Consider the following 26,061-nt stretch of genomic DNA (forward strand, 5'->3'; position numbering starts at 1 on the left):
TGGGCAGGCTGGTTGCTATGCACACTGGGCACCGTTGAATGACATCTTCGACCTTTTTGTCGAGTCCTGGGAACCAGAGTTTGGTCCTGATGCGATTTTTCGATTTCACAATGCCCTGGTGAGCGCCATGGGCCAGGAGGACTGCTTGCTGGGTGAGGCTGTCGGGCAGAACAAGGCGGAGGCCTCTCAGGAGGCATCCTTCAGGCGAGACGGACAGCTCGCTCTGGACTTGGTAGAGCGCTTTGAGTGTGGCCTGGGCTTCGGGAGTGCGAAACGACGCCGGGCTCTGTAGTGGTTTCCAGTTTCCCGATTGGATGGCCTGAATGGCAATTTGCAGGCAGTCGTCGTCTTTGGTGGCTCGAGTCACATCTTCCAGGGAGATGGGCAGTGGCCTTGAACGCTCCACAATCATCCTCACATACTCTTCAGTGGCGTCGGCCTCCGCGGCCTCTGTTTCCGTGGCCGGGCGGGCATGCCGCGACAGATAGTCGGCGGGGTTTCTGGAGCCTGGTCGATACTCCACTGTGAACTGATACTCTTGGAGCTGGAGTACCCATTTCTCGATGCGTGGAGGAGGACGTGAGGAGGACCCTTGGAACAGTGGGAGAAGTGGTTTGTGGTCCGTGACCACCACAAATGGGTGTCCGTACAGGTAGATGTGGAAGTGACGGCACCCCCACAGGATAGCGATGGCCTCTCTTTCGATCTGTGAGTATCTTTGTTCTGTTGCAGTGAGAGTTCTGCTTGCGTACGCGACAGGTGCCCACTCTCCGCAGGGTTGCTGTTGTGCTAAGACTGCGCCAAGGCCGGTCGGACTGGCATCCACCACCAGTTGGGACTCATACCGAGGGTCGAAGTAGGCCCGGGTTGTGTTTGCTGAGAGTGCTGCTTTGGTCTTTTGGAAGGCTCCTTGTTGTTCTCTTCCCCACTCCCAGGTGGCTGTGGACCTTGTGAGGTCACGAAGAGGGCCGGTGAGATCAGACAGGTCTTTAATGAAACGTCCGCAGTACGTCACCATACCAAGGAAGCTGCGGACGGCTGTCACTGATGTAGGGGCGGGGGCTTCATGGATGTCCTTTACTTTGTCCGGGTCCGGCCCAACGCCCTGGTCGGAGAATCTGTACCCGAAAAAGCTGATGTCCTTCCGGAGGAATTCACACTTCTCTCTGTGAAGGGTTAGAACTCTCTCCTGTAGCCTGGTGAAGACAGCCTGGAGGCGTTGGATGTGTTCATCTAGAGTCCCTGCGTGGACTAAAATGTCATCGCTCACGTTCAGTACGCCGTCTAGGCCCTGTAGGACGTTTTGAATAATGTTTTGGAAAACTTCGGCAGCACTGGATATTCCGAAGTTGAGTCTGGTGTATCTCCACAGGCCCGCGTGGGTAGAGAAGGTCGTTATCGGGCGGGAGTCCGGGTGCAGGGGGATCTGGTGGAATCCGGATCTCAAGTCCATCTTCGAAAACCACTTCGAACCCGATAGCTCACCGATGATGTCGTCAATGGTTGGCGTCAGGTGGCGTTCTCTCTTGATCGCGAGGTTCGGAATGCGCATGTCCACGCAGATCCGCACGGCGTCAGGTTGTTTCGGTTTCTTGGCCACTACGATGGGCGACACCCACGGAGTGGGCCCGCTGACTCTTTCAATGATCCCGGCTCTCTCGAGTACCCGTAGCTCTGCTTCCACTTTGGGCCGTAGATGGAACGCTATGCGCCGGTGTCTGAGGGCTACTGGGGCGACTGAGCGGTCTATGTGAAGACGGACTGCGGGTCCTCTCAAGCAGCCGATCCCGTCAAACAGTGAGGTATGTTGCAACACCGAATGGTCGAGGCTGTGGGCTTGGACCGTGAGGGCGAAGTGGATCAGCCTTAGGTCTTGGGCGGTCCGGCAGCCGAGCAGGAACCCGGACCCTTCTTGTGACACATAGATCTTGGTGTGTACGTGGTGGGAGTCGTGTGATACTGTTGTTCGGAACACTCCACAGAGGCAGAGGGGTCGACTGGTGCCATAGGCGTATACTTGTACTCTCGTGGGATGGAGTTCCGGTGGTTCGCTTAATGTCCGGTATACACTGGCCGCCATTAGGTTGATCGTGGCCCCGGTGTCGATCAGTGCTGCGAGTGCTTGGCCTTGCACATTTACTGTGCACATGGGTTCTGCGGATGGGGTGGCGGCTAGCGTGTTGAGCATTCGCACCACGTGGACGGACGCTGCGTCCGCTTCGTCGTCGTCCATGTCACTGTTGGTGGCAGTATCCGGCATCGGTTCTATTTGTCGTACTCTTCGGGGTGGGCCGTTGGGCTTCTTCCTTTGTGAGGATAGACACACACTTGCGAAGTGGTTGGCCTTCCCACAGGCGCTGCAGATTTTTCCATGCGCTGGGCATGTTCCGCTGTGGGGGGTTGCTCCACCGCACCACATGCAGGGGCGGTCGTGAGATGACTGAGCGGGGCTCGGCCGAGGTCTTCGGGGCTGTTTCGCGCGTGTGTCCGTGGTAGTCGTCTTGATGGCGCATACGGGTTCAACTTTGACTGCGACCGTTGGTTTTGGCTCCATATGTGCTGCTCGAGCTTTAGATAGTTCTTTAGACCGTCCAAGCGCCAGTATGTCGCGCATGGGCATGTTGTCTGTCTCTAGGACTCTTTCCCGCAATTTTGAGGAGGCGCAGCCCTGTATGAATTGAGCGCGGATTTCGTCGTCCACATCTGGAAGGGTGCATGTGCTGGCCAGCTTCTTGAGTCTCGCGTAGAAGACATCAACGGACTCTTCTGGGAGTTGGCGGGCTTGGCGGAGTAAGAATCGTTCGTAATCCGCGCTGGCGAAAGGTTCAAAGTACTCGGTTATCGCGTCGCGTAGCGTGGTGTAGTTCCGGGGCGGGCCACCTTCCACCACGTCCTTCGAGATGTCGTGAATAGCTTCTCCTCCTAGATGTAGAAGCATCGCACGCCTCCGCTCAACAGCAACGTCAGCTGCCACAAAGTAGTTTTCTAGGCGTTCTACCCACTTTTTCCACCGGGCGGCCTGGGAGGGAGGTGTGCCCGTGATAGTGAAGGGCTCCAGTGGAGGTACGGTAGCCATCGCCATCGTGGAAGGCGGGGGGCTTGGCAGACAAAAGAGGTCCGGTTACCAGAAGCCTAGGAGTCCAGACACGCACTGGTGGCAGCTGTGGGAAGGTCCAGGCAGCAGTAGCAGGGCACGGCAGCGTTGCACGCGAAATGCGTGGGAAATAGCAGGCAGACTTCACGCGAGATGCGTGGGATATGGCAGGCGGGCCGCAGCGGTGCACGCGGGAAGCGTGAGGGACGGCTCGGGAGGCGCGCGGCAGGCCCGGCAGGCCGCGTGACGTCAGGCAGGAGGCAGGCGAGGTCTGGGACGCGGCGGAGCGGGGCTCACACCGGAGGCTGCGGGGAGGCTCACACTGGGGCGCACAGGCTGGGAGCACGCACCTGAGGCCGAGGGCGGGTCCAGTCTTGCAACCGTCGGCTGGCAGGAGGACTGCGGCGCCGCACGCTGAAAGTAGCAGCGAAGTAGGCGGCGGGCGGTAGGGTCCCGGTTGTCGTGGCTGGGCCTTCGCACCGCAGGGCACAGAGCTGGGTGTTGGTGGGCCGGGAGGGCCTCGCAGGACGGCGGCTCCGGGGTTCATAGGGCGGGCTGCACCGCAGGGGCCACACAGCAAGGCGGTCTGCCCAGGGTGAGGGAAGACAGTGCACGGCACGCGGTGGGGTGGCGAGACCACCTCGTCGCCAGTGTAGTGTCGTGACCAGGCCCCACACAATCACAAAGGAGACCACACGTGTACTATGTTAGTGGTCAGTCAAGTGCCTGCCACGCCCAGAGCCCTGGGCCTTTTATTAACTAAACAGCGTGCTCTCCGTCCCTACGTCGGGCGGAGCCATTGAACACATGCTTAAGGGGGGGGGATATGAACAGTAACTCAAATCGTGTGCCAGGGTGGTTGCGCCCACTCCCACAACATTACATATAGTACCGGTACTCTCCTGGGCGGGGAGAGAAGTGCCGGTACTTGAAGGGATAAAAATAAGAAGTGCCGGTACTCAGTACCGGTGAGTACCTGCCCATTTAAAGCACTGCTCCCACCCACACCTGATTTGTCAACACGCCATGGCGGATGAATAATTAACATTTCAATAAACTAAATTCTTTTAATGGCATAGTTTTCCTTCACAGGGGCAGGTTAAATTTTTTTCTTTCATTTTCTAAAACAAATCCATTAATTTTGTGACATCGCACATGCACTGCCATTGCTGCAAAAAAGTAATGATATGTTTTGCTTTCTTACACAAACAATGCAAAAGGCTAGCATAGAGTTGAATACGTATTCAATTGTATTTCGTTGTTACTTGCTCGTGTATCTTTTAAGTCTTATAGGGAAAATGGACAATATGTCTAAAAATCAAGAAAAAAACTGCACTTACTGTTTAAATGGTGTTGTATTATATTAGTCCTTCAATAGCACTCTTGTAACCCCATGGTCTGAATCACTTTGTGGGTGGTCTAGTAGGCAATGACTCCATTGGTATCATGTATGTAGCACTTCCCAGCGAGGTCACAATGCACTCCAATTTGCATCAGGTTCTTGGATGCCTTTAGAGAGTAAGGGTGAGAAGGTGTTTGTTGTAGCTAGTGCTTTATGGGATATATACCTGGTGAGGTGCTTAAGGTTTGGAAACCTGGAGTGGACATTTACCAACTATCACAAAGTGTAGGGATGGGGATAGGGCATAGTTCCAAGCCGAATCTATCGGTAAAAATGTGCCTGTGCTTTTTAAAAGTTACAAAAACAGTTCACTACTTTTTGAACATCCTTGAATGGTTAAGCCCATTCTTGAGGTGCATCGAGATATAAGCACAGAAGGTGGTCTCCTGTATTGTGAAGCTAAAGGAGAGGCAGACATAAAAGGCAAAACAAGCCTCCTTCACGCTCGGGAACTTACTACCTCACAGAAATGTAAATACGTGGTTAATCAGCAAAACTAAAGGCTCCTTGAGAGCCAGAATAGGCTGTAATTGATGGAGTGACTTTATGATAACAAAAATTCGTTCTTTTTGAGAAGCAGTGTAAGGGTATACCTAGCAGAATTCTAGTGTTCATTCTTTTCATGGAACATTTTAAACACATTTGCACTAGGTAAATGTTGAGTGTGTATTGCTTAAATATTTGTCTTGAAAGCACTTGTTTTTATCTTAAACTCTTTATTTTCACACATTTTGTAGAAGCCTACATTTTTCTGTGTCTGCTACAATTTTACAATAATGACTTACTGTAATGAAATGGGCCATTGTGTGTGTGGACTGCAAACGTAATGGGTCCACATTTGCCCTCTAGTGGGAACCAAATAGCCCTTTGCAGCACTTGACCCTCTCAATGTAGCTGAGCAGAGCAGTCCAATGCCTACTCAAGGGAGGTGGTGTGGGCTAGTAATCACCATTCACTGGCACTAATAATAAAACGTAATAAATAATTGTCCAGTACGTGGTTTTTCTTTAGAAAAGTAAAAGTATATTTATTATGCGCACCCCACTCAATACTAAGCAGTAATTTACGAATATAAATACGTCCAATGGTAATACTCGTTGATGACATTGCATAATCACCTCTAACCCCCCTAAAGGGTCATAAAAACTCATCAGGTAAGTATATTAAATTCAATAATCGAAAATAACCATGTGTGAATGCACTTAATAATGTTAATAAATCATATGCACATTGATCAATAGCCACAGTCAGCATTATTATCTCAATAAAGAATTTACAAAATGAACTTCCCCAGGGTCTGTGTGATTTTTATATACCTTCAATCATTTGGAAATGCAATTATAAAAACAGCCACTTGAGGGCATCACCTTTGATCACACCATATGTTATCACAGACTTGTCCCCTTGAGGACACTATTTAACATGTATCTTCCTGTGGACCCCTTCAGGCCACAATGACTGCTGCCATAAACTTGCACTCCCAGCTGTAGAGCACGTGCGCAAGCCTGTTGAGTGCTTGCAAATTAAAGAGAATTCCCGGATTTGTACTTCCTTTTTGGACCATACAGATTTAGGGTCGGTACTTCTGAAGCGGGGCCTGGGGCCTCCTTGGGGATCTGCAACACTTTTGTAGCTCCCCAGTACCTTCTTTTGCTTTTTAGTGGTAGCCCCACCATCTTGTGATTGCCACAACAACAGATATCAATGAGCGTTTGCAGGCCTCACAGGGCATTATAGGGTGCTCCCCCACAGAGCTCGTGAATAATTGATTAGCGGATCTGGCCTCTTTCTTTGCGCGCCGTGCGGCTTCATGCCTTGCATGCCCTTTTTTTCTTACTTTTTGATTTTCTGGACACTGAGCCCCCTGCATGTCTGCTTTGTTGGGGGCAGCCTGGGTAGCCCAGCTCTGGCTGCCCCTCGCTAGCTCCCCGAATGAGCAGCACTTCTTTGTGTGGTGACCCTCAGAGACTGGCCCGCAAGGCAGCAGAGCTATATACGCTCCTTGATCACTGGAGGAGAGGTCAAAGCTCAAGTCCTTCTACGGCAGATATCTTGGGCCCTATTGGGTCATTTTGTCCCTTCTTGAGCGCATTTGAGCCCTAGCCACCTGGGGCACTTTCCTCAGCGCTCCTGGCCTCTAAGGTGATTAACTTTGAAGGGAGCTGGCTCACTGGCTCCCTGCACCAGCCTTTCTCCTGTGTTTCCTATGGAGCTTCTCTTCTCATTGGTACAGAATCTTTGTTTTCCCCCAACTAGTCATTAGGGGGTGCAAGGGAACCAGCTTCCCTGGTCCAGAGGAGAGCCCCACTGGTTCTGGGGACAACTGCAGTCAGAGTCCTTAGTCCAGATAGATATCAGGGGGTTCGTCCTTCCAGTTGTCCTTTACTGCCACCTCCATTCCCAGTGCCCAGAAGAAAATCACATCTGACAGAGAGCTTTCCCCCTGGGTCAAGACCTTTTAAGTGGGGGCAGTAGGTTCCTGAAGCTAGGCACCTCTGAGCTTTGACGGGATGCCACATCACCTCTATGCCCCTGTCCCAACTCTCCTGGACAGCCCACTGGGACATTTCAAAATGGCATCACTAGGAACATCTGCTCTGATGGCCTCAGCTCCACTCTTCGCTGACATCACTGCCAGGACCTTTCCCTCCGAAACTTCAAAGGGAGCCTGTGTTGACTCCAGAGGTCTGGGCTCCCTCTTGTGTTCAGTGGGCTTGGGCTGCCCCATCCCTGGTTCAGTGTAACATCTGATTGATTGATGTAAATCCTTCATCCCCACCCCTTTCCTCGTTAGGAGCTCAGTGAAGCACTGTTAACTGCTCTCTTTGTGTGGGGAAGCTTTTGCTTTTGCTGCTGGAGAGAAATGTAATTAATGTGGCACAGCAGGGTGACAAAAGGCCTGGTCTGATCCTGAGCTGAGCCAGAGAAATATGAGAATCCTGGAAGACCCAAGAGCTGTACAGATATTTTTGGGGAACTTGTAGAACTGATATTCCTGCATAGGTTACTCCCTAATTCAAAATGTTACTCGTCTCTGAGGACCAAAGAAAAGCAAAACTGCATTCTAAGGCAGTCTGCCCCATAGGTGGATAATGGAATGTCACTGCAGACAAGTCAGTAATCCACACTGAATTTCCCTATGAGTGTACAATAACATTAGGAGGCCTAGCCCAAGTCAATATCTAATTTGCAGAGTCCCCTCTGCATCAGTCTACCTGTGCACAGCTATCTGGCTGCGCACGTCAGGAGTCTCCCACGCCCAGCCCTCACTCGTGTGTGCATGTGTAACCAGCCAAGTGTCCATTAAACCTTGCTGCGTTGCAGCAACCTTCTCTCAAAAGGCGGACACTAGTGGTAAACAGGCATACTCCATTTAGCATGACTTTACAATGGGTGAGTCACCAGTGGCTGGGCTCAACCACAGTAAAATGGTAAAAAAACAGGTGGTCAAGGAGCAAAAGCTTCAGGTGGATTTGATTGGCACAACACCTTACATTTACTTATTCACTGTGCTCTCTGTCAGAGGCTGGAAACTCCCAGAACAAAAAACAGACAAGACATTATTTCTCACTGTGCTACTTAGAATTCAGTTGTATCAATCTCTTGTTACCCACACTGCCATATGCCTTGAGCACATTTAGCAAATGAGGTTGCACAACTTAAAAAGAGCATTTCCCACAATCAGTTGAACTTGCATATTTTTCTTTTAAGGAATGTGTGTTATTTTATTTACCGTTACCAGAAGTTTAAAGGCCAACAGATAGTTGCAGAATATCATGCTCTTTTAAGCCACGTCTTTTACTCTGCACCCACACTTTCTAACCCCGCACACATTTTACTTTGGATCACATTTCCCATACTATTTTAATGCACTTTAACCACTGGTAGAAGGAGGTGTCCCAGTGCATTGTTACAAGAGTGATGTGTGTGGGAGTTAGGATCACAGCTCGCATATATAGGCCTGTGGTTCTTCTAGGTTTAGTTTGGAATGGAAATATTTTCAGGAAAAAGCAGATCATTGTAGTCCCGCTAAACCTAAGATGGTTGGTTTTCAGAAAACTGGCCTTCCTGCATGGACATAGCTCTATCTCTGTCTTTCATTAACAGAAAGTTATAGGCTGGTTGTCCCAAAGCCTTACAATATCAGGCCGGTCACACTTGGGAGTGGTTGATCACACTTTAGTCGTATTTCTCTGTTGTGTCTCTGCCCCAGCCCTGCCAGCATTCCAAATGCACCAGTCTGTTTATAAATCTCTAAATAAACCTAATGACTTTTACAGTGCTGCAGGTAAGGAGCATAAACATGTAAGCCTGTCTCACATAACCTTTGACGTCTTAATATAACTTGGTGCTCAAAAATGGTATCTGTGAACACACAATTTCGATTCTGATTTATAGAATCAATTCTGCAAACATTTATGCTTGCAGATTAAACTTATTACAGTGGAGAATCTTTGCATGTTTACTATTAGATGTGGGCATATGGGTGACCCTATTTGTGGCAAGGTTGTGGTGCTTAATATGTGATGAACATCTAGAAAGTCCTACCTACGGGTATTCATATTCCTAGTGGTTTTCACATCCCAATGGGGCATTTCACTGTAGTGAAAAAGCATTCTGGAGACTGTGCTCAAATTTTATGTCCATAAATTGCCCAATAATGTAGTGAGCACAGGGTAAGGGATTGCCAGGTGGACAGAAAAGAAAAATCATATCTTGCAAAGGCACACTGCCACAATATTTATCCTTTGGGATTAGCTGCATTGGCAGACTATTTGCTGAGAGAGGTTTGTGAGCAGTAAAGCATCAAGAAGGTATTGATACGTAAGCAGATTTCTGACAGAAATCCTCGAAATATTGTGAAACACAAAAATTTAAACATGTTGATGAGAACATGAGTGTAAAACAACAATGCCCAGATTTGCACATTGATTGGTGAATTATATGTCATGTGACCAGTGAGATGAATAAACATTCAGGGGCTTATTTATGAGTCCCGGCGTCACTTTTGCGCTGCTGTTGCGTTACTTTTTGTGACGCGGCGTAAAATATGTGCCACGTTGTGCCCTAAAGGCATGTTGTGCATTTGCATGCACAACGTGGCAGGCACAACGCAGTGCATGCCACGTTGTGTTTAATAAACTAAATTCTTTTAATGGCATAGTTTTCCTTCACGGGGGCAGGTTAAATTTTTTTCTTTCATTTTCTAAAACAAATCCATTAATTTTGTGACATCGCACATGCACTGCCATTGCTGCAAAAAAGTAATGATATGTTTTGCTTTCTTACACAAACAATGCAAAAGGCTAGCATAGAGTTGAATACTTCTTCAATTGTATTTCGTTGTTACTTGCTCGTGTATCTTTTAAGTCTTATAGGGAAAATTGACAATATGTCTAAAAATCAAGAAAAAAACTGCACTTACTGTTTAAATGGTGTTGTATTATATTAGTCCTTCAATAGCACTCTTGTAACCCCATGGTCTGAATCACTTTGTGGGTGGTCTAGTAGGCAATTACTCCATTGGTATCATGTATGTAGCACTTCCCAGCGAGGTCACAATGCACTCCAATTTGCATCAGGTTCTTGGATGCCTTTAGAGAGTAAGGGTGAGAAGGTGTTTGTTGTAGCTAGTGCTTTATGGGATATATACCTGGTGAGGTGCTTAAGGTTTGGAAACCTGGAGTGGACATTTACCAACTATCACAAAGTGTTGGGATGGGGATAGGGCATAGTTCCAAGCGGAATCTATCGGTAAAAATGTGCCTGTGCTTTTTAAAATTTTACAAAAACAGTTCACTATTTTTTGAACATCCTTGAATGGTTAAGCCCATTCTTGGGGTGCATCGAGATATAAGCACAGAAGGGGGTCTCCTGTATTGTGAAGCTAAAGGAGAGGCAGACATAAAAGGCAAAACAAGCCTCCTTCATGCTCGGGAACTTACTACCTCACAGAAATGTAAATACGTGGTTAATCAGCAAAACTAAAGGCTCCTTGAGAGCCAGAATAGGCTGTAATTGATGGAGTGACTTTATGATAACAAAGATTCGTTCTTTTTGAGAAGCAGTGTAAGGGTATACCTAGCAGAATTCTAGAGTTCATTCTTTTTATGGAACATTTTAAACGAATTTGCACCAGGTACATGTTGAGTGTGTATTGCTTAAATATTTGCCTTGAAAGCACTTGTTTTATCTTAAACTCTTTATTTTCACACATTTTGCAGAAGCCTAAACTTTTCTGTGTCTGCTACAATTTTACAATAATGACTTACTGTAATGAAATGGGCCATTGTTTGTGTGGCCTGCAAACGTTATGGGTCCACATTTGCCCTCTAGTGGGAACCAAATAGCCCTTTGCAGCACTTGACCCTCTCAATGTAGCGGAGCAGAGCAGTCCAATGCCTACTCAAGGGAGGTGGTATGGGCTAGTAATCACCATTCACTGGCACTAATAATAAAACGTAATAAATAATTGTCCAGTACGTGGTTTTTCTTTAGAAAAGTAAAAGTATATTTATTATGCGCACCCCACTCAATACTAAGCAGTAATTTACGAATATAAATACGTCCGATGGTAATACTCGTTGATGACATTGCATAATCACCTCTAACCCCCCTAAAGGGTCATAAAAACTCATCAGGTAAGTATATTAAATTCAATATTCGAAAATAACCATGTGTGAATGCACTTAATAATGTTAATAAATCATATGCACATTGATCAATAGCCACAGTCAGCATTATTATCTCAATAAAGAATTTACAAAATGAACTTGCCCTGGGTCTGTGTGATTGTTATATACCTTCAATCATTTGGAAATGCAATTATAAAAACAGCCACTTGAGGGCATCACCTTTGATCACACCATATGTTATCACAGACTTGTCCCCTTGAGGACACAATTTAACATGTATCTTCCTGTGGACACCTTCAGGCCACAATAACTGCAGCCATAAACTTCACCCCTAGAGGGCGTTGCACTCCCAGCTGTAGAGCACGTGCGCAAGCCTGTTGAGTGCTTGCAAATTAAAGAGAATTCCCGGATTTGTACTTCCTTTTTGGACCATACAGATTTAGGGTCAGTACTTCTGAAGCGGGGCCTGGGACCTCCTTGGGGAGCTGCAACACTTTTGTAGCTCCCCAGTACCTTTTTTTGCTGTTAAGTGGTAGCCCCACCATCTTGTGATTGCCACAACAACAGATATCAATGAGCTTTTGCAGGCCTCACAGGGCATTATAGGGTGCTCCCCCTCAGAGCTCGTGAATAATTGATTAGCGGCTCTGGCCTCTTTCTTTTCGCGCCGTGCGGCTTCATGCCTTGCGTGCCCTTTTTTTCTTACTTTTTGATTTTCTGGACACTGAGCCCCCTGCATGTCTGCTTTGTTGGGGGCAGCCTGGGTAGCCCAGCTCTGGCTGCCCCTGGCTAGCTCCCCGAATGAGCATCACTTATTTGTGTGGTGACCCTCAGAGCCTGGCCCGCAAGGCAGCAAAGCTAAATACGCTCCTTGATCACTGGAGGAGAGGTCAAAGCTCAAGTCCTTCTACGGCAGATATCTTGGGCCCTGTTGGGTCATTTTGTCCCTTCTTGAGCGCATTTGAGCCCTAGCCACCTGGGGCACTTTTCTCAGCGCTCCTGGCCTCTAAGGTGATTGACTTTGCAGGGAGCTGGCTCACTGGCTCCCTGCACCAGCCTTTCTTCTGTGTTTCCTATGGAGCTTCTCTTCTCATTGGTACAGAATCTTTGTTTCCCCCCCAACTAGTCATTAGGGGGTGCAAGGGAACCAGCTTCCCTGGTCCAAAGGAGAGCCCCACTGGTTCTGGGGACAACTGTAGTCAGAGTCCTTAGTCCAGATAGATATCAGGGGGTTCGTCCTTCCAGTTGTCCTTTACTGCCACCTCCATTCCCAGTGCCCAGAAGAAAATCAAATCTGACAGAGAGCTCTCCCCCTGGGGCAAGACCTTTTAAGTGGGGGCAGTAGGTTCCTGAAGCTAGGCACCTCTGAGCTTTGACGGGATGCCACATCACCTCTATGCCCCTGTCCCAACACTCCTGGACAGCCCACTGGGACATTTAAAAATGGCATCACTAGGCACATCTGCTCTGGTGGCCTCAGCTCCACTCTTCGCTCACATCACTGCCAGGACCTTTCCCTTCGAAACTTCAAAGGGAGCGCCTCCAGTGTTGACTCCAGAGGTCTGGGCTCCCTCTTGTGTTCAGCGGGCTTGGGCTGGCCCATCCCTGGTTCAGTGTAACATCTGATTGATTGATGTAAATCCTTCATCCCCACCCCTTTCCTCGTTAGGAGCTCAGTGAAGCACTGTTAACTGCTCTCTTTGTGTGGGGAAGCTTTTGCTTTTGCTGCTGGAGAGAAATGTAATTAATGTGGCACAGCAGGGTGACAAAAGGCCTGGTCTGATCCTGAGCTGAGCCAGAGAAATATGAGAATCCTGGAAGACCCAAGAGCTGTACAGATATTTTTGGGGAACTTGTAGAACTGATATTCCTGCATAGGTTACTCCCTAATTCAAAATGTTACTCGTCTCTGAGGACCAAAGAAAAGCAAAACTGCATTCTAAGGCAGTCTGCCCCATAGGTGGATAATGGAATGTCACTGCAGACAAGTCAGTAATCCACACTGAATTTCCCTATGAGTGTACAATAACATTAGGAGGCCTAGCCCAAGTCAATATCCAATTTGCAGAGTCCCCTCTGCATCAGTCTACCTGTGCACAGCTATCTGGCTGCGCACATCAGGAGTCTCCCACGCCCAGCCCTCACTCGTGTGTGCATGTGTTCATGTGTAACCAGCCAAGTGTCCATTAAACCTTGCTGCGTTGCAGCAACCTTCTCTCAAAAGGCGGACACTAGTGGTAAACAGGCATACTCCATTTAGCATGACTTTACAATGGGTGAGTCACCAGTGGCTGGGCTCAACCACAGTAAAATGGTAAAAAAACAGGTGGTCAAGGAGCAAAAGCTTCAGGTGGATTTGATTGGCACAACACCTTACATTTACTTATTCACTGTGCTCTCTGTCAGAGGCTGGAAACTCCCAGAACAAAAAACAGACAAGACATTATTCCTCACTGTGCTACTTAGAATTCAGTTGTATCAATCTCTTGTTACCCACACTGCCATATGCCTTGAGCACATTTAGCAAATGAGGTTGCACAACTTAAAAAGAGCATTTCCCACAATCAGTTGAACTTGCATATTTTTCTTTTAAGGAATGTGTGTTATTTTATTTACCGTTACCAGAAGTTTAAAGGCCAACAGATAGTTGCAGAATATCATGCTCTTTTAAGCCACGTCTTTTACTCTGCACCCACACTTTCTAACCCCGCACACATTTTACTTTGGATCACATTTCCCATACTATTTTAATGCACTTTAACCACTGGTAGAAGGAGGTGTCCCAGTGCATTGTTACAAGAGTGATGTGTGTGGGAGTTAGGATCACAGCTCGCATATATAGGCCTGTGGTTCTTCTAGGTTTAGTTTGGAATGGAAATATTTTCAGGAAAAAGCAGATCATTGTAGTCCCGCTAAACCTAAGATGGTTGGTTTTCAGAAAACTGGCCTTCCTGCATGGACATAGCTCTATCTCTGTCTTTCATTAACAGAAAGTTATAGGCTGGTTGTCCCAAAGCCTTACAATATCAGGCCGGTCACACTTGGGAGTGGTTGATCACACTTTAGTCGTATTTCTCTGTTGTGTCTCTGCCCCAGCCCTGCCAGCATTCCAAATGCACCAGTCTGTTTATAAATCTCTAAATAAACCTAATGACTTTTACAGTGCTGCAGGTAAGGAGCATAAACATGTAAGCCTGTCTCACATAACCTTTGACGTCTTAATATAACTTGGTGCTCAAAAATGGTATCTGTGAACACACAATTTCGATTCTGATTTATAGAATCAATTCTGCAAACATTTATGCTTGCAGATTAAACTTATTACAGTGGAGAATCTTTGCATGTTTACTATTAGATGTGGGCATATGGGTGACCCTATTTGTGGCAAGGTTGTGGTGCTTAATATGTGATGAACATCTAGAAAGTCCTACCTACGGGTATTCATATTCCTAGTGGTTTTCACATCCCAATGGGGCATTTCACTGTAGTGAAAAAGCATTCTGGAGACTGTGCTCAAATTTTATGTCCATAAATTGCCCAATAATGTAGTGAGCACAGGGTAAGGGATTGCCAGGTGGACAGAAAAGAAAAATCATATCTTGCAAAGGCACACTGCCACAATATTTATCCTTTGGGATTAGCTGCATTGGCAGACTATTTGCTGAGAGAGGTTTGTGAGCAGTAAAGCATCAAGAAGGTATTGATACGTAAGCAGATTTCTGACAGAAATCCTCGAAATATTGTGAAACACAAAAATTTAAACATGTTGATGAGAACATGAGTGTAAAACAACAATGCCCAGATTTGCACATTGATTGGTGAATTATATGTCATGTGACCAGTGAGATGAATAAACATTCAGGGGCTTATTTATGAGTCCCGGCGTCACTTTTGCGCTGCTGTTTTGTTACTTTTTGTGACGCGGCGTAAAATATGTGCCACGTTGTGCCCTAAAGGCATGTTGTGCATTTGCATGCACAACGTGGCAGGCACAACGCAGTGCATGCCACGTTGTGCATGCAAATGCAGGGGGGTACCTTAGGTACCACCATGTGCACCCCAAACACAATGGGGGCCGGCAACGGGCCCCCACATGCAGACACCGCATGTCTTTCCATGTCACGCCGCCATGGAAAGGCACATAACATTATAATATGGAAGGCGGTGTCTTGCAGACACCGCCACCATATTATACCCCTTTTCCGCCCAGTCGACTCGACGACGGGCGGAAAACCAGGGGAGGGTCTTTCTGTCCGCCGGGGTACCCCCGCCATCGTAATATGGTGGAGGGAAATGGTAGATGTGCGGGGAGAAATGGTGGGTGGATCGCCACCGCCATACAGTCGGTAGCGATCCGCCCGCTATTCTAATAGACCCCTTAGTTAATAAACACATTTATAAAGCGCATGGCTACACTAGCTAGTGAGTCCCCGCACTGCGGCAGAAAAGACCATGTTGGGAGCAGTACAATGATACTCAGTAGAAGGGGAGGCCTAAGGACGGAAAGAGCCAGGTCTTGAGTCTTTCCCGAAAGAGTGTCTCCAATGACTCCATCCGGAGACCCGGGGTAAGTTTGTTCCAGTGTTTGTTCCAGTGTTAAGCTGCCAGGTAACGAAGGATCGTCCTCCCATTCTTTCTCTTCTGATGGCCGGGATACTAACCTGTCCCAATAATAATAAACACCTAATAGACCCCTTTATTTAATCTTGCATTCCCTAAAAGTGATAGCTATTTTCAGGATGTTGTGCTTCTGATTTTTTTCCTTGCAGCTTATTACTCTGTACAGTGCAATACTTTATTTTTTGTGCAACTTATTTTTTTTTGTATCGGCCATGAGTGGATGGTTGTGTATTTCAGTTGCAATTGAAATTCTGTGTAAAATTGTGTGAAGGTGATACAGAGCTGTCAAAATGTTGAAAAAATATAAGTACAATGAAATGGAGTACTTATGTGTGAGTGGGTGCATTATGTGTTTGGGTGTGGTGAAGCGTAAGAGATGTGAGGAAGTGCATCCAGGAGGGAGTGAAAAGGGGGTGTTGAAGCGGAAAGAGATTAAGTATAACGTATGCTGATGGATGGCATGTGGTGAGAAAAAGTGTATACATGCCTAACATTTAGTGCACAAAAAAGGTGTGACCAAGACACTTTAAAGACCAATACTCCTTCCAGAGACCTCTGTAGTATTTAATTCACAGTCTCACAATTTTAAGAATTGAAACATATTCAATAATGAATTATTTACAAAACAATTGTGTGGTTACTCATTTATTTCAAATGCCTACCAACCATTGACAAAGTCAATATATCCAGCTGGTTTATCAGTTGTGTTATATATCTGGATGCAATCACAGAAAGTTCAGAGAGAAACCGAAATAATGGTTGTGTAGGGCACTAAGGGAATTGCAGAAATTTAAGCTACTTCCCTTTTAAAGACCTCCACTTTTTTCGACCAACTTAAAGCCTTGTATGCACATATTTCTATATGACTGCTTGCAAGCAGCAGCTGTAGGTTCTTCCCCAAGCATGGTTAGGGCATTTTCTCCCAAATTCGATGCTGCACACAGTGCAAGACACTGGGCAAGCACACACTCTAAATGGCCTGATGTTATCACACCATACAATTCACACACTACAGTAACTGTTAAATATATTTAATGCACTAAGATACGGGCAGTTTGTATTATGTTTAAATATTTCAAGGCTACATGTTCACAATTGCTTTTAAACCTTCTTGTTTGTTCACCAAATTCCTTATCAAAATTTGCTTTAAAATGCCACATTTAACCTTATTTTTTTCAAAATGTTCACTGGGCGAGAACCCCTTCCCCCATCCCACTTTTCTCAGTCAGGCTCGTTCATTTAGGTCACTCACCACGTCAAATTTATCTCCAACTTTTACTGCTCACCACTTCAAATATCACCAGCCGCCACTGCTGCTCCGTTTGATTGCCACAGGTCCTGGCATTCCTAGTTCATCAAATGTAACAATGCTTAACTTTGTATGGTAGAATCAAATTGTCTACTCATTAAAAAGAAAATATTTATTTTAGAGATTTTAAATCAGAAATCTATTGATCCATGACTCTTTCATTTTATATGGGATAAAATACTATCTGCTGTAAATTATAAAGATATTACATAAAATCCTGTCATAAAAAACCTGTCGTAAAAAACTTAGAGGCAAACTTTTATACAGGGATTTCAGGCTCCCTTGTATACTACATATAAAACAGAAGAGTTTTTATCAGGGAACTGTATACAATTTTCATCCTTCCAGTAGGAAAGAAATGATCTCTTAACCATTGTACAAGTCCAAACTCAAATAGGATGTGAATATATCATCAAGACAGTCAATGAGGAATTAATTTTCAAGAATATTATCTAAGAGAGAAAACAAAAATGAACACTCCAAAAAAACAACTACAACATATTTAAAGAAATTGTTTAGTCTACTTATAAATGTTGACAAGCCAATTAATATAGCACAATCATCAAAAGGTTGGTAGCCTAATCCGTACGTATAGGGTTCACAATTTCATTTTACAAGTGTTATTTGTTAATTAAATAATTCAGATACAGAGGCATTTTAAGGCGTGGGCAATTGCCTAGCGCCCCCACTTTCCAAGGAGGCCCTAGCAAAGGGAATTTTCTCACTATTTGACTTCTGTCTATACTATTTCTCTAGCTAAACCTCTGTCCCTACCTATAGCTTTGACTCTATCTTTCTACTCTGGGGTCGATTCCGATCTCGGTCGGTCAGCCCTCCGAGACGTGTCAGTAGCCCTTACCTTACGGCCGAACCGTACCAGGAGCGAGACCGTCCAGAAGTACGATGCGGAAAAATGCCAAAATCCCGACCGATCCGCACGCTCCGACTCCATCATCAATCTCCGTCCGAGCCTGACCCGGAAACACTCAATTTGCGCCGCACGGCAACCTAAACACTGCTACTTCCGGCAGGTCAAGTATGATGCGCAGTTCCTACGTTCCGGACAGGTTGCCACATACGGCACGTCACAGCACCCGGAAGAGCTGCATATCAACGCCAATTTGCGCCATTAACCCATTCCACGGATCCGAACCGGAGCAGCCAGGAACGGATCGAGACGGAGCATGAATCCAATTGCACAGGTCATACCAGTCCTGTCCATATATGACTGGATCAGGAACAGACGCGGACGGCACAGACGGTAAGTCGGACACCCACCCCACAAACAAATCCAGGGGGTGCAGACCCTGTCCACCAGTACCACACCTCCTTAGGGAACCCATGGCCACCACTACTGCCACCCCACCCATAGGGGCATGTTACCTACCCATATGTGTCATGTTGCCTATCACTGATGCCACCCCACCCATAGGGGCATGTTGCCTATCACTGATGCCACCCCACCCATAGGGGCATGTTGTGTATCACCACTGCCTCGCCCACCCATATGTGTTATGTTGCCTATCACTGATGCCACCCCACCCACATGTGTCATGTTGGCTATCACTGATGCCACCCCACCCATAGGGGCATGTTGCCTAACACTGATGCCACCCCACCCACAGGGGCATGTTACCTAGCACTGATGCCACCCCACCCACAGGGGCATGTTGCCTATCACTGATGCCACCCCACCCATAGGGGCATGTTGCCTATCACTGATGCCACCCACCCATAGGGGCATGTTACCTATCACTGATGCCACCCCACCCATAGGGGCATGTTGTGTATCACTGATGCCACCCCACCCACAGGGGCAGGTTACCTATCACTGATGCCACCCCACCCACAGGGGCATGTTGCCTATCACTGATGCCACCCCACCCATAGGGGCATGTTGTGTATCACTGATGCACCCCACCCATAGGGGCATGTTGCCTATCACTGATGCCGCCCCACCCATAGGGGCATGTTGTCTATCACTGATGCCACCTCACCCATAGGGGCATGATGCGTTTCACTGATTCCACCCCACCCATAGGGACATGTTACTTATCACTGATGCCACCCCAACCATAGGGGCATGTTGCCTATCACTGATGCCACCCCACCCATAGGGGCATGTTGCGTATCACTGATGCCACCCCACCCATGGGGGCATGTTGCCTATCACTGATGCCACCCCACCCATAGAGGCATGTTTCCTATCACTGATGCCACCCCACACATATGTGTTATGTTGCCTATCACTGATGCCAACCCACCCATAGGGGCATGTTGTGTATCACCACTGCCTCACCCACCCATATGTGTCATGTTGCCTAGCATTGATGCCACCCCATCCATAGGGGCATGTTGCCTATCACTGATGCCACACCACCCATAGGGAGGAAGATGTGACACACATCCATTAAACATCAGCCACAGGCATGTCAGCCAAATACATTTCACAACAACATCATGCCAACAGTGTGTAGTGCCTGGCAAATAGCCCCTACAGTGATCTTGATTCATGTCACACAAAGTATCTACCATCACATGTGTGAAGTAAACCAGAGTGTGGGCTACACAAGTCAAGCTTTGAAATAGCACTGGGCCAATGTGTGAAAACACACCATCAGTGTGTACATCCAATGTAAAATGTGTGGACGCAAAGTGCAGCTAAAGTTGAGCATTGTTGCAAAGGGTGAAAATCACCCATCATCACAGTGACCACAAGGTAGGTGTCATCATGGAAATAGCAGCACATGCCAAACAGTATGTATGATTCCTGGGCATCTCAGCACAACACCTGTACAGTCAACCTTCATCTACCACCCAATGTAGGCACTGGTGACATACGCCTGGGTACGGTACTGTCCCTTAAGTCACCTGCACATTGACAATACATATGTCTACCAAGTTGTACAGAGGACACAGTTGACTTTACATCAATGATGTCCACGCCTGCATGTACAGTTCAGATGGCACAACAGTCAGGGAAAGTGTCAAAATGGACATTGTGAAGCACATCATATGTGCATGGGTGCAAGCCACAGATGTGGCCATGCCAATGAAATGTTACCATCCCTGTGCCAAATTAGTAAATCATTACACCCCCACTCAGCTGCAAAGGATGACATGGATACCAACATGAACATAAAACTCATCTCATGGGCCACATGGAGTACACCACATCAAGACCTCAATAACAGACATTTGTAAATCCTGCATCTTCACACCAAGGTCAGGGTAAACAGCAGCAACAAAATCTACAGCTAAATCAAATGCACAAGGATAACAAAAAATGCTTTATTCAGCAATCTGCCATCTGGAAGGGAAAATAAATAATGAAATGTAGTCCAATGTCCATTTTAAAATCCAAAGTCCAATGATGGTGTGAGTGACACCTGTCACCCATTGCTTGCCTGCACTGATAAGGACTGGGGGACATCCACTCTGAGGGGCATACATTGGGCAGGCCAGGCACCGCAGGGACAGGATCAGGGCTCAGAAGGAAGTTGGGAAGGGGTGCTGGGTGCAGGAGAGGCAGTGGCAATTGAAGTGGAGGGGTCTGACATGGGTTGTTCCGTCACAACTGTCGGGCACATGTCTGATTGGGTTGGTACTGGAACCACTGCAGTGGGCAGGTCAGGTGTAGTGGACATGGTCCCCACTGCAGTGCCCATGTCAGACTGGGTGGGCGTGGACTCCACTGCAGTGCCTAATACCATGGGAGTGGAAAGGGGTGCAGGTGGGGTTGGCAGGACAGCTGGGGGTGACACGCTCCCCACAGTAGTTGCAGCTACAGACAGACTGGTGGTGGTGTCAGTGGAAGAGCAAGTGGCAGGGGGGAGGGCCTGAACATTTTGGGGATGATGTATCTGTGGGTGGGGGAACCTGGGACAGGGTGTGGCGGGGGAACCTGTAGTGTGCTGACCTGGGGGATGGAGGAAGGAGACTGTGCAGTGGAGCTGGGGGGTGGAGGTGGGGTCTTGCTCTTCCGGCTATGGGGTGACTTGCGGGTGGGGGGCCTCAGTTTGCCTGCACCTGGGGGAGGGTGTCCGGGTTGAGGGGCACTCTTCTCTGTGTGGGGGGACTTCCCCTTCCCCCTGTAGTCAGGATCTGCTGGACCTGAGGGGAAGAGGCCTAGGTCACACAGGAAGAGGTTCTTAGGAGATGGGGTTGCAGGTGAGGCATGGGAAGGGGTCAGGGACTGCTGGAGGAGGAATACTGCTGCTGTCAGTGAGGAGGCCATGGACTAATTGGTCCTCTGTAGGGCAGACATGCCAGATGAGATGCCCTCCATGAATGACACCAGTTGTGTCCACAGACCAGTGTCTGCATGGAGGACATTCAGCATTGATGTCTGACCTACACGGATCTGTTTAAGTAGGTCCACAGACTCCACACTCAGGGCAGCAGGGGACACAGGGGCAGGGGGTGCAGTGCCTGGGAGGAAGGAGACATGCTCCAGAACATGGGAGCTGCCACGGACCTCTGGGATGGGAGCCGAGGGGAGGGTGGTGGTGGTGGTGGTGGCGGTGACAGCCTCACCCTCCGTTGGTTCCTGGCTGCTGACACCCGCCCCCACAAGGGAGTCATCATCCGAGCTGCTGTGGTCCTCAGCTGAGGTGGATGGTGCTGAGGACTCCTCGGTGTGGCTCCCCTCACCCTCCGTGCCACTGGGTCCCTCCGACTCCTCAGTTGCTGGCCCAGGCTTGCTCTGTGGCTCCTCCTGTTCTGTGGCGCTGTCTCCTGTGCCCGTGGATGTATCTGCTTATAAGTAGGAAAAGAAGGACCACATTAGTTCCCTGCACTTACATGCACACAACACTGTCAATACACAACATTACCAGTCATTGCCTGGCATCCTTAGCTGATATTTACTAAAAATGCACACACAGGGGTACATAGATCAATACCCAGTCTGAACATTAACCATGGCACCCATATCCCTCCTGGACAGGTACCCATATGTCTGTTGCATGCTGGCTGTTAATACCCCAAAGTGCACACATGCACCACATACCCAGTTGTTGTACATGCAAATGACCATGTACAAGTACATCACTATTAACATACATCATATCAAATACCAATCACTCAGTACAGGTGTCTGGATGAATGTATGGCCACACTCACATTTCACAATCTTGTGATGCCTAGCAGCACAACACACAATGATGTCCTAACGTCCTGATAGTAAATGACACAATGGGGTGCATGGAGCACCTCAGACTCCACTGTAGGCTCCCTCTTAGCAAGTCAATGCCCTGGCACACACATGCATGGCAAGTCAGTCTTTACCAGTAACACAAAGAGGGTACAAAGTTCCCCAGGAAGAGTGACAGAGGAGAAGTGCGTGTGCTAGAAAGAGGGGGAAATTTATCTCCCCTCCCACCTTTTAACCAAGGGAGTCTACCACGTGAATAAATTAGTTTGTGTACTGACCTACCTTTTTTAACTTCACCTTTGCACACCACGACCACACCTCCCCGCCCTCTCACACGCATGCACCATATGGCCGGAACAAAAGATCTCCGAAAAAGAGCCCCGGTTTCGGGAGCCCGTCAGACATTGCAGCGCCAGTCTGACGAGGAGCACAACCCATATGATGAAGCATGACACCTAGCTTGCTGGGTGTGTGAGGGTTTTAGTTCCAACAAGGGGATTCCCCCCTCTTTCTAGCACACGCACTTCTCCTCTGTCACTCTTCCCGGGGAACTTTGTACCCTCTTTGTGTTACTAGTTGGTGGACTTGTACACTGGACCCCGCTAAATATTGTCCTTTTCTAGTCCCTCCTTTGTTCAAAAGTCAGTCTTCACTGTCACATGTCATGGGGCAATGCATCCAGACAACATCAGTCTGCACTGCGTCACATTCATAGGTCATGCCCATACCAAACTCTGCAGCTGACAAGTGCACCCGTCTGTCCCCTGCCACACACTGTTCTTGGACTATGATGATCCTACATCACTTAAATCTGACATATGAGTGTCTGCAAATACAACTACCTGAACATGAGCAACACACAGTCTACTACCAATGACACATAGCTGCGTGAAAGTTACTCTTGCATACAGCGTTGTGCTGATTCAACTGACCACACCCCTATATGTTGCACAGGTATCATCCCCATTGTCGCAACTAAGATGTCCTGCTCACACTAAAACTCAACACACCAGTTGTCCCAAAATAGGAAGCCACACTACAATGATATTGTGTCAGACACCTGATGGCACATTTCAGGAACCACAACCAGTAGGTCTATTCACATGAGTGTGAGTACAGAGACTCACTATGCCGTGGAGTGGGCATGACAGAGCAGGTAAATCAAATACAGTGTATTGGCATGGACAGTGGGGAGGTGTCTGGGCCAGTGTGACATACTTCCTCTACATAGCCCTGAGGACACTACATGGACTCACCTGCTGCATGGGTATGTCTTAAGAACCCCACACACATGTTGTGACCCAGACCAGCAATTTGAACACATATGAAAGACGCACACAGAACACATGTCAGGGACCAAGCATAGTGCAAAGAAGAGACCCACCCACAATGCACACATCAGCGTCACAGTAACATATGCTGTGCAGGACCATTAGCATAGCTCATTTAAGGGACACAGTGCCCAAGTTAAAAATAGTCACAGACTGTAGGGGCCACAACTGTGGATCAGGTGAGGAGTGTGACTTACAAAATAGAGGGACACGATTCCTGGACTCCAAGACCAACTTAATTTGGGAGTATGACCAGGCTAAAACTCTGCACATAGCATGTCAGACATGTTCACAGATCAGGCATGGGCTTACCCCCTCCTTGCTGCTGGCTGGCCTTCAGTTGCCCATCCAGGTCCGGGAAGACCACTGACAGAATTTGATGCATGTGGGGGGTCAGGGTCCGGTGTCCGCCCCTACGGCGAGGAGGCAACAGCTTCAGCTGGACCCTCGCGATCCTCCAGGTCCAGCCACGTAGGTCCTGCCACCTCTTCTGGCAGTTGCGGATCCGGCGCTTGAAGACCCCCACTGATCTGACTGCCCGGGCAATGGTCAGCCAGATTTCCTGCTTCTAGTGGGCATCAACCTGTGAGGATGACAAAGTGAAGATGACATTACCACACATGCCACATAATTGTGCTGCATACAGTTGAAAAAACATGTAGTCATCACAAAGCCAAAAGAGGTACACAGGTAGTGTACCCATAGAAATGTGGATTTTTGCTGCAGGTCTGACATGGTAACATTGGCTAGGACTGTAAGGCCAGCACTGCTGCACTACTGCAGCAGGACACCTGTTCAACACATGTACCCACATGAATAGGTAGCTGAAACTACTCAGTGCATATGCCTCACACTGCTGTGCACACTTCCATTACTTTTAGTCAGACAACTTGCATGAAATGATAGGCAGTGGACTGCACACTCACCTGCTCCCCTGGTGTCCCATACAGCTTGCTGTACTCTGGAAGGACCCCATCCAGCAGGGCCTGGTTCTCCTCTTCAGTGAATGCTGGGGCCCTCTCCAAAGTACATGCCATTGCAGGATCCAGAGGAATCACAGACAGCAGCAGCAGTGGAATGTGGAAAGTGGTCCTGTATCATGTAGTGCAGGCAAGTGAGGTCCCTGGGGGCCTGGCAGCCTTAAATCTCTGCTGCAGAGGCATATTCTGTGACATTGCCCCTCACTGATAGGCCGAACACGGTTGCATTCTGTGAATCTGTCCAATCCATGGAAATGAAAGACTCCTACATGTCTTCCGCATTGTTCAAATCACTCACCTTCAGGACGCCCTAGGATTGCAACATTGTTGTACGCATCCAACTGTACTTCCAGCGCACGACTCGAGCGTTTTTTGAATTCGCGTCCGTCTCCATGACAGCCTATTGCCAATGAGTGCGGCTCGGTAAAATGACTATCCAACGCTTATTTTTAAACAAGACTCATCCGTCTTGATACAATTCTGTGGGCTATGCGTGCGCACAGCTCGGTCCATGCCTGTACGACGCTTCTGCTTAGAAATCACCCACGTCGGGTCAGATTGCATACACGTCCAACATGCATGAACCGAGCCGTGTGCACGCATTGCCCATTGGCATCAATGTGATCCGATATGGGTGACTGTAATGCATACGCACCGTACAGTCAATGGACAAGGTGTGTGCACAACGAGGTCCATGCATGTACGGCGCGTCTGCATACAAGTCAGCCGCGTTGCATCACATTGGTGTGACTTGCAGATGGTTTTCACACAGATATAAGTGCAATGGCCACACCTTCAACACCACAGCATGTCCCACACTGTATCCCATGGCATGTAGGGCTGTGTGTGCAGGGGGGCAACATTTCTATACTTGAATGGCCGTTAGGTGTAGCCACTCCCAGGCTGGGCAGGAGTTAATGGGGCCAGATTAGTTTTGGTGTGGTGCACCTCACAAAAGTAATTTCAAAGTTTTAGCTTATGAGCATGAGTCATGGACACGGTACCAGTTTGGAGATGTGTATGACCTGTCACATACAACATGCGCACATGGTTGCATGTCACGTACGTCACAGCCAGACACATGGCTACAATCATAACCTACACACACAGTCTGTGTGCATGTTGTGTCTCTGCTGTTTGTTGTTCCATGTGCCCAATGTGAGACAGGGTCCACCATGTGCCTTGTGCATCCACATTTATGCTGTGTGTGTGTCTCAGGGACGTCCATGTATAGCCTGCAGGGTCCACAGGGGCCACTTACTGTGGGACTCATGATTGGTTGTGGGATGTCCATGATACAACATGTGTTTCCAATGCAGATGTGGCAATACAGGGACCATGGCTATCTCCCTGACATGGAGTTGTGATGCCTGTGAAACATCAGTCCTCACTTGTCACTGTGTTGTGTGTTTGTAATGTGACTGCAAGCCATGGGTACTGTGCCACAGCCCAATGATTTGCCATTGCACCACAAGGAACTTATGCACACATGTGTCAATGATATGTTAGATGATGGCCATGAAGGCGACATATGT

This window comes from Lissotriton helveticus, chromosome 7 (genome assembly GCF_964261635.1).
Source record: "Lissotriton helveticus chromosome 7, aLisHel1.1, whole genome shotgun sequence".
NCBI classification, from domain to species: domain Eukaryota; kingdom Metazoa; phylum Chordata; class Amphibia; order Caudata; family Salamandridae; genus Lissotriton; species Lissotriton helveticus.